Genomic DNA, 9,086 nt, shown 5'->3' on the forward strand with positions numbered 1-9,086 from the left:
TTAGAATTTCAGCATTTACTGAGTACAAACAGTAAAACATAGCATTAACTAGTAAAACCTAGGTTTACCTAGTGATCGGGCATTTACGGTAACATATACATGAAATAAGTACCTAAACAATTTGTCACAATAATAATATAGTTATGCATTATACCTATACATACTATAATATAACAATTTAATATTAAAATAATATTAAAAACTAATTCTATATAAAATCAATTTTATTTTAATATGCTATTCAGCTATAAGTAGGACGAAGCTGTGAAACATTTTTATTTTTACGTATAGGCTTTGAAGTTTTATTTCCACTGAATATTTTATAAAAATAAACCTTTTTTATACATAGGCAAAAAATTATTAATAAAGCTGTGTACATGTATAATGTAAATAGATAACTTATAAATAACTTCAATATATTATGTAGTGAAATCATTTTTTTCTGAACGCTGTTTGATGTGTATAAGAATTAAATAAATATCTGTTCTGGGAACATAAGTTACCACCTTTTGAATACCGTATAAAATATATAGGATTAACATTAATTACTTATAAGTAAACGTAAACATTTAAAACATTTATTAAACTGTAATTTCTGTAATAGAAATGTTTGATTATTTAATTGTTAATAGCTAGGTACTTTTACAACCTTTATTATAATGATCATTACAAAGTATTTAAAAAAACACACACACACATAATATTATAAAAACCAAGTTAATGTTTACTTTTATTTGACATGCTAAACTCGTATGTATTGTAATTTGTAAAGTCAAGTGAAACGGAGGAGTGTGCCAAAAAGCGCACGAGTTGCCAAGGTTAAGGGAATTCTCTAGTTATCTGTTCACGAAAATTAAAAGTTAAATTAGAACACTTAAACGTCCCATATTGTTGATCCAATTGCATTTGTTAGTTATTTCACGTAAACCTCGTAGTTTTGATTAATTATGTACAATTAATATTTAAGAAATATGGCTTTTTTTAGTATCAAAAGGATAACTAAAGATGCAATTAGATATAAATGGTTGTTATCCACGACCTTTAAATAAATGCATTTTAAAAATCTAAATATTTCTTTCGAACAAAAATTGTAGTACTGCTCAGCTATAATGCATTCTGGTTTCACTAGAACAAAATATATTTTATATAAAATACGTATTTGATATTGTTTTTAAACATTATTCATTCAAAATCGACCAGAAAGTTGTTTTGCTGTGGCATAATAATATGACAAATGTCAAATGGTGAAACGCATAATATTATTCCGGTTGTACATTTTACTGATTCGTCATCTGTATTTGACACCCAAATGAAATGTCTTTGTTCACACAAAAACGATGGTTACTATCCCGCGCAAACTCGCGATTGCAGTATGCTGTTTTTTTATTTTGCAATCGAAACAAGTGATTTTTATTCTATCCGGAGAAGAAACGGCTTACTTGTGCAGACTGTAACGATATATTTTATAGATCAGTTCCGGTTTATAGATCCATATGAGTTGTGCGAAGAAACGTCTTAAATATTTTCATCATGTGGTGACCGTTGACGGTATAGCAGTGGTAGTGGCATTGGTGGGTCTACGAAATAATGTTATAATAACATGGTCGTTTTATAATAGTGTCTTTTAAGCGTCCAGTAACTTTTAAACGACCGCAGAACATACGAGGTTTAACCGGGGCCCTATCTCATAATGATGTAGAACAAGTTGGAAAATTACATTTTACACCATGTCCATTAAATCGGCAGATAGGACACTATAAAAAAAAAAAAACACCCCCCATGCTGGAGGTCCATTACAAGCGGTCAAAATACAAAAGTTTCCCAACAGTTTTTATTTATCTTTGACCTAAAATACTCGCTAAATATGACTACATATACGATCGCGTGGCATCGTCATTATCGATACGGTATCATAATAGTATTAAAAGTCTGTGTGGTTTTGTCAATTATTGTTTCACACACACACACACACACGTGCATAATACAAACTACCTACATATTGTACGTACAATCGAAGAACAAATCGGTTTATCGTTCTAATATAGGGTAATAATCGAATCTTAACATTTTTCACCACGATAAGAATGGCGACCAAGCCCCGCGCGTAACTGCATATAATTACCTAACGGATGATTTCAAATCGATCAATTTGTATTTTAAATGTGTCGCCGGTTTCTTTTTAAAAATAATTAGGTATTATAGATTTTTTTTTTCGTTTCGAACCGACAGCAGAGAAGGGTCTGTTTGCACAATACTACTCCCCTGCTGCCATCTTAGGTATTATAGACCTACTCAAGCTGAAAAATAAATTAATCGATAAAAATAAATTATATAAATAATCGTACAAATAAAAAAAAATTTAAATTCATGAGTTCTAACTTCTAGCCAATCGTAGTTATACCGTGTCTTATTCAGAACGATATTCAAGCACAGATGCAAATAATTCCAAAGTTTACTTTTACAATTTCAGCGACATACAAATAAAATGACAAATCCATAGTATTGTGATGTCAAACTCGTCCTCATGACATTATAGAATAGTAAAATCTGTTATATTGTATAAGCTGTTTTCTTCAACGTCAGCTAAAATTACATTCATTCTTAAAATAATATACTTGTCACACGTTTTTAAGCCGGCTCAAAACTTAGAAAGACATTTTTTTTAACCAAAAATAAACTTTTTTCAGCGATTTAATTGTACTTTACTTAATAACAAACACAATAAATCCTGCGACCATTATTCGTACAACAGTTTTAATTATGAACTTACACACTTTTGCTGTTTTTATTTGTTATAGTTTTCTATGAAATTAAATCAATACATTTCGTATAAAATGCATTCCTTTCTAGGAAAACTTCGTTTGTAATTTAATTTTTAATAACTTGATGCAAAAAATAACTTAAAATTTAAAAAATAATATAATGTAAGCTCGTGTAATTACTAATTATATAATAATTAATAATTATGTTATGTATATATATTTATTTAAAAAAAAATAAACACAAAAAGACTTGAATCAAGATAATAACAATATAATGGAAACTGGAGTGAAATACTGTACAGTATAATATAAGACTATTCTGGCTATCTAAAATAATAATCTAATATAAAATTAAACTCATATACCTAACCATATTAATCATATATTATAATATACCGTTCAATTGACGTAATCATAAAATAGGTTGTTACAAAATTGCATAATAATATAGGTTATTTTATACATATAATTTGTAAGTCCAAACAGTGAAATAATAAACAGATACCCAAAGAACTAAAAATCATCAACAGATGGCTCGTGAATGTTTTGTGCCAAGTAGGAGTCACGAACACAAGACACTAGTCAACTATGTACCTACCAGATACAATCTTACCTGCTGGTAGTTAACCTAACCATTTTGAAATAAAACTTTAATAATAGTATACCTATAGTGCAGCCAGTACAGGAATAATTGTGAATTTAAAGAGATTATATTATGTCTTCCCTGCATGTACCTGATAAGAATCTGGTATTCCAATTTCCGGGAAAACCATAAGTTAGTGAAACACCGACGGAAATAATATTGTAATAGGTGTTTCGCTGAAATGTCTGCTCTATTAGATTTAATGGGACGTGTGGCTACTGGCTATATATGTGTATTTAGTGAGAGCACAATGGTATGTTCTTTGACGTCGTAGATAATTAATTTAGATTTAATCAAAGAAAGTTAACACACAAACAGTGGCCACTCGTATTTTTAACGAATCATGATAACGATAAAAAAGTTGGTTTTAAATTAAAATGGAAAAATGGAAAAATTATAGCTGGTTTGGAATGTGAACGAATGGCAGTGACCTTTATATTATGTTATATAACACATAAGCATAAGCTTAGTCACTCGCCTAGGTCAAGAATATTGGAAAATATTAGTTTATTAACTTTGAACTAAGTAGCGAATTAAAAAATAATTTTGAATACAATATAACTTATTTCCTATTGAGGATTTTATTGGTAAAAAATAACTCTGTTTCTACGGATTTATATTACTATTTTTTTTTTGCTCTCTTTCTCAATCGCTACCCGAATACTACTGGGAAATAAAAACCACCCTTTAAAGTACTATCGGTGTTCCATATCTTATCCATTTTCCTTGCCTGCTCCCTTCAAAAAAAAAAATCTACACACCAATGTAATCGCGCCTCTTGGAATCTTCGATAAATTGTGTTTCAGTAGAAATACATACACAAATTTTCGTGTATAACCAGTGTACAAACTAACACGTGATTTATTACAGTAGTACCTACAGTGTAAAATCGACATGGTTTGTTATAGTATAATAAGTATTATTATAATATTTGAATAATTCATACATTAGTATAATACGTATTATTATAACGTCCTATACCTATATTTTTTTTTTAATAATATTCAAAACATAAATGTGACAAAATGATGGTAAATCTAGAGTGAAATTGTAGTTACTCATTTATTTTGTTTTTAAAACTCGACCTATTTGTATTTAATATTCTGTTTTTGATTTATCAAGAATTTTAATTATAAAGATAAGCATTAAAAACAGTAAAAATGATTAAAAATCGAGCTTTTGCTGTTTATAAAGTATTAAATGTGTCGATCAAATAATAAAATAGAAAATTGAATATCGAATATATCGATTAAACAAAATCCGTGATACGCATATCTTTAATCCTGAGAATATCGCGTCTTGTCGAATCGGTAAAAAAAAAAACGCCGTAGTGAAATATAGAACACCTTACATTTACAATGAAAATAAAAACTTTTATAAAATTATTTTTATTATTATATAAGATGCTACTTATAATTTATTATCATACTAGTCTCTATGTTTACTCATTTTAATCAAATACTTTATTGTAAATTCGTATTTTGACTAATCTTCGAAATTAAGACATTTCGTACTATAATAAATATAAGCCACGCACAAAGAATATAAAATATTATATTTCAGAGTCAAAATTCAATCCGATACTAAATCAAACATATTTTGATATATTTTATGCCGGAATAAAAATTCTTAATGTGCCTTCTTTATACATGGCTAATTTATTATCATCTCTCTTCATAGTCTCACTCTTAGATTTCCCTGTCCGTTAAATGTGTGTAGTCTTCGTCGACCAAAAAAAAAAAAACGATTACACTATCGTAATAATCTATTAAGTTCTAATCCTGACTTTTTTACCATCATTGTTTGGCACGGGATTCTGTTAAATTTTTCATACCGTTCACTTTAAAACATCTTCGGTATTAGTCATTGTTATTATATTAATACAGTAAGTACTAATAATTGTTATTCTCATTTATTTTTTTTTGTGCAATCATATTTTTTTTTTGTCATCACGCCCACAAATTCGGTTACTGCGACTCGTAAAAATAGCTCGTTTTACTAAATTTATTCGAACCGTCAATGATGCATGTGGAGACAAAATTACAACAGTTAACACGTGGTTTGAAATTTTATGCACGGGACAGGAGCGTGTAAATAATAGCATTATACATCCTCTGCAAACGTCACAATATTGTGTGTGTTGTGTTCGCTGCAATAATAATATTATAAATTATAATACACTTTGGTCGAAACTCTCTGCGCTCCGGTGAAACAATAAACATTATGATATTCAACAACTACTACTATTATGCATCACCCTTCCTCGATCGATGTCGTTCTACACACAGAAAGTAAGACATGACGCGTATTATTATAGGTCTTGGTCTTAAGGTCAGATTATAATAAACGCCGCCATGTGGTCTTGCGATGTCATCCACAACACAGACATCACGATAGGATGTATACGAAAAAACAAAACTTAAAAATACAACGCGGCTATATTTTTCAATATCATTTTATTTTTATACAATCGCGCATAATATTATAATGTAAGTGTCGTCTGACGGCGGTGGCGCGCGCAACATAATTGCGTGTCAGTCGTAAAATTAGTCTTTGACGGTCGCTCGCGGCTCGATATGTTCATTCACGAACACACCACTGCCCGCTGCGGTGTGAATAAGTGAGCGGTTAGGGCCATCGCCAAAAAAATACGAAACACTAGCTTTGATATTTAAACACCATTAATTGGCTGGTAAAATACCAGCAACAATTATCGACGCCGAAAATGTAAAAATCGTTTTCACGAATCGAAAGCTTATTTTTATTTCCAGTGGGCATTTTACCGTGGTCTTGGCAACTCACCAACACAGCGACCCGTATTCTCCCGACGAACGGGCATCCTAACATCTCAATCTGATATAGATACCAACATGTAGGTGAATAATTTAGTAAATCAGATCATAGATGCACAATGGTAGAATGCGTTGATATAGAAATGCCAACTTTTTTTAACATAGATATATTATATTTTTGGGCTGGGTACAACTTTTATTTTCCAACCGATTTTAGCGAGGCCGATTTTCGTAACATTTTGCTTATTTCCATAGAAACGCAAATTAACAACCAAAACTAAAAATTAAATTAAATTGTTAACAAAATGTAGCCGTTAAATTGTAGCATGCTATACCAGCTATTTTTCCTCTGCACTAAAACTACTCAAAAACATATCTATAATCTCAATTTTCCTTACACAGGATTTATATCTAGTACCTAGCATGCTATTTATATAATATTATATACGTTCTAACTACATTTTTTAAATAAAACATATATTTTAATAGCCAAACAAATTTACATATAACCACGCACCCTCTATCAATGTTATAAGCAGTTTTGTTTTTTCTATCACAGTTTTTTTTCCTCTTAATCATATATAAATATTAAAATATATATTATTCCCGACCTATTGTTCAATTATAAGCGATACATAATAATGGCAGTTAATCAAATATATTTGTATGACTGAAAAAAAATAAAAAATGTGTTGATTGAATGAAAGTTTTTAATTTTTATTTTCGGGATGAGACTTGGGATTAGTTTGCCAAGAAACCGTACGAACTGCGACAAAGCCCAAAAGCTATACTATCGTGATTTAAATCTCCAGAAATGCCAAACTGCCTGAGTACCCTTAATCGACCTATATAATAGTAATACGTTTGCTAAACAAAAACAGTGACGAACGCTAACTATATATTGGAGTGTGTTGTACAATGTACGACTCCATCGAGCATAAGTATTGCTCAAATAATAGCCGTAATATCATACATGGTTGAATTGGGTTTGTCGTTAGTCTATATTATATATACGTACACGCGATGCTAATGCAGCATTAAATCGCACATGTACCGCCGAGTACCAATTCTTATATTAATGCATTTACGCTGTCGGTCGATTAATATTATAAAATATATTATTATACGCATTGCCAGTGGGGGCGCAAAAGTATTTATATTGTGGCTCCAGACTCGCAATGATCAATCGTATACACAGCACTCGAGACATTTATATCCGACGTAATACTATATAATATATTATAGCCATCAAAAAAATAACAGATCGGCAAGTGGTAAAAATATAACCGTCACTTGGCAGTCCGGCGGATAAGGGTTAGAAACTGTCCACTGCCATCGGAAGACGTGTCGTTATAATATTATAGATCCCGTACAGGGAATTTTTCCGTTATTTGGGGAACCGCACAAGGTCGCGATAATACAATAATAATATAATATTTATATACAGTATAATATTGCGTCATATATTTGAAGCGGTGAACTACTCTATAAATATAAAGAGTAAATATAAAATAGGAAAACTGTATACGTCGGCATAATATCTTCGTCGTTATATGCGTGACGCGTGTGTGAGCTGTGGTGTACGAGACGTGGTCTGTCGGTGTATTACATTATATCATATATCGCACCGGACGCGGAAGTGCTGACCGTGACACAAATCCGATAATAAACACACCTGGACGATGTCGATGACGGTGGCCATTATCGTCGTGGCTAAGAAGTCCCGTGTGGGGAGAGAGGTATTATATTGTATAGCAGCAAAATCATCAATCGGATTTCGCAAAGGCCGAAACGTGGTTTTGAGACACGTTCGGCACCGAGCTTACGGCGAAAACGCAACGCGAATATTCCGACGAAATTAAGGATCTGAACGTGGAGGATTTTCCGATTTTAGAACGCGGTCGGTAAATAACGCAGCAGCTATACTGTTGAGTAAATCTGCACCGTATGCTATATAGTGTTATGATATATACAGTACTATATGTAACAGTAGAAGTTACAGTATAACGCGTTCGATGTTAGGAAATGCAATTACTTTAATGCCGGAACATTAATTCCAGCTCGACCGAGATTTTCACGAAACAGACAGCTCAACATTCAGCACATAAATAGCATGAACAATTATTATATTATATATTTGAATACCTACATTAATTTTTTTTTTTAATATAGGTACTATAATATTGTATTGCAGGTAATGAATAGGTAATATAATATTAATATTTTATTTTTTAATATTATTTTAATTCATATAACTTTTGCACTTAATTTACCCCAATCTTATAGTCGTGTATTATCGACTATTATTATGACTTTTCGAAATGCTCTTAAATCGCATATACGTATATTCGCGTAGTAAGTACATTTATTTCCCTTCGCAGCATTTCGTCGTGTAAAGCTACGGTTTCTCTGCAGCGTCAAACAGTGGAACAGCACGGCCGCGTCAGATTCGACCTATGTATCCGGACCAATATATAGTGACGCTAGACGCCGCAGGGAAACGTACCCTTAGAAATATTTAAATTTACGTGTTTAAAAAAATAATCAACCGACAGTTTTGATTTACATACGTATTATTATAGTGTAAGAAAAGATTTTTGAGTTACTCGAGGACGTATTATTTAGTTACCACCGGTATAATAACATTAAATTGACCTAAATCGAGGGCGTCGATATACGCATATATATAATACGTATGTTACAGTATATTATTATTATAGTAGGGTGAAAATTTAAAGACGTTCAAAAATCCAATATCTACACGTACACCCTTTTTGATTTTATGAATGCAATATATATGAAATATAATGGACATACAGGGCTTGAAAATTGCCAATGATCATATACACGCAATCACCATATTATACTGTATTTGCATATACTATTATA

This window comes from Acyrthosiphon pisum, chromosome A1 (assembly GCF_005508785.2).
Source record: "Acyrthosiphon pisum isolate AL4f chromosome A1, pea_aphid_22Mar2018_4r6ur, whole genome shotgun sequence".
In the NCBI taxonomy this organism is placed as follows: Eukaryota; Metazoa; Arthropoda; class Insecta; order Hemiptera; family Aphididae; genus Acyrthosiphon; species Acyrthosiphon pisum.